Below are 2,059 nucleotides of genomic sequence, written 5' to 3' on the forward strand. Positions count from 1 at the left end.
GACAAATGATCTCACGGACAAAAGATACCAGGACAAAATATATCAGGACAAATGATACCATTGACAAATGATCTCAGACAAAATATCTCAGACAAAATACATCACAGCAAAATTGTATTAGTTTATTGGATGGTTTCAGTTTATCTGAACTTTTTTATTGACTATCATATTTATTATGTTTAATATTGTTTATGAGCCTATATAATAATTGTGAGAAATGTTTGCCGCATAAATTTGTCATATTGCACTAAACATTTTAAAATTAAGATTAGATAACAACCTACGCTTACATCATTACATTATCCATTACACTAAACATAATGTTACATACAACTAATATTTATGCTATAATAAAAAACCTTAAACAGTGGAAAATTAAAGTAACATACACACTAGAACATGAACCTAGTCGTATATTTAAACGATGACACAATTGATGTTTTATATTTTATTGTACAGATTCAATCAGCAGTCAGAGCGATGCGATAAATAGTAAGTGTGAATTGACTTGCTTTAAACAAAATCGTTTTCCTTTCAACTAAATGGCTATGTTAACATTTCCAAATACTTAAACATACAAGTATAGGTATTCGTGCCCACACCCACACCAAAATCAACATCCACAACCATATGCATAGCTGGATATTTATATATTGAGTTTTAAAGGTTTATGTATGCATGTAACAGACATAAACTTAAACAGATAAATACACGTCCCTGTTCTACATTTATAATTGTAATGTTGGACGGGATTTCCTTTAATACACTTAGTTATAACTTATTTATTCATTAAGCGCCTAAGTGGCCCCTGATTCCTATTTCAGCCTGCATTACTTTTTAATTTCCTTCTATAACATTCATCTATCCAAGAACAAACTACAAGGCAACAGTTGTTTAATTTTGAGCCTCATATGCCCGTGATTCAAACTCGGGATTTTCAGTTAGGCAACTATGTGCTTTACCTACCCGACTACGCCGACCCCCTACACATAGACATTGATAGACATAGAAAAAGAGATAAAAAAAAACAACTATGAACCTAGTAAAAATAAAGTTAGTTATAAACACAGGCTTAGTAAGCGAATGCCCGTAGACATGGGAACGAGCATTAGCATGGGCGTGGAAGTGGGCGCACAACTTTACTTATTTCAAATAAAAACATGCTAATTGCAATGCTAATGATTAAATAAATTTGAAAAAAAAAATATTTTTAAAAATTTTTAATTATTTTTTCAGATCCTTACCACAACAGAAGCGAAACCTGTAAGTTGCTGTTCAATAGAAACTATTTTTGTGTATATTTAAATATTATTTCTTTTATGACTTTTTTTAAAATTAAAGACCTGCTGTCGTTGCCATATTTACATTGCAGTTGATCCTACTATTAAAGAGTGTTCTACTAAATGTCTTCCAAGTGGACCAATGACCAAGCTATTGTGCTTGTAATATATTTTGCTTTTTGTCTCTGTTAGGACTAAGTATATACGTAATTTACTCACCTATTTTTAAATCTAAATATTATAATTTAAAGTTTCACATGAGTTTTAGGCTTGTCAACAATTTTTAACTATTATATATATATATATATATATATATATATATATCTATATATATATATATATATATATATATATATATATATATACATTAGCATCGTTACTCATATTTATGTTTTTATTTTATTTTTTAACGCATCAAACACATTTTATTATATACTAGCGTGCCCATCCCCGCGCGTTGCCGCAGGGTTAGGAAAAATCTGACGAAACATATTCGGAGGGCTTCATCATTGCGTTATCAATCCTATAGTCTTAGACATGTGACCTTGTTTTCAAAAAGATGTTATTTAAATGTAAACAATGCCTGCGGCTTCGATTAAATTTATCGGAGAACGGGTTTACCCACACTACCGCACAGAAAGCCGTGCTGTATGAAAGCTTTGAGTTAGGGTGTCGCCTAAGATTTTAAACTTTATTATTGTTTAAGATGACTTAATTAATAACAACATTTATTTACCTTTCATTTTATACCAATTTTATTTATCGAATTTAATGGGTGC

At 30.4% G+C, this 2,059-nt stretch overlaps 1 long non-coding RNA gene across 1 annotated transcript; it reads left to right on the forward strand.

Moving 5' to 3' along the window:
- Positions 1-458: 458 nt before the first annotated feature.
- On the forward strand, positions 459-1,442 carry LOC131931122 (uncharacterized). The gene is made up of 3 exons (XR_009384240.1): positions 459-492; positions 1,237-1,263; positions 1,373-1,442. It is a non-coding gene; the product is annotated as an uncharacterized LOC131931122 (long non-coding RNA).
- The last annotated feature ends 617 nt before the right edge of the window (positions 1,443-2,059 follow it).

Source organism: Physella acuta, unplaced genomic scaffold (genome assembly GCF_028476545.2).
Source record: "Physella acuta isolate Inbredline_101_S28 unplaced genomic scaffold, ASM2847654v3 ptg001894l, whole genome shotgun sequence".
In the NCBI taxonomy this organism is placed as follows: domain Eukaryota; kingdom Metazoa; phylum Mollusca; class Gastropoda; family Physidae; genus Physella; species Physella acuta.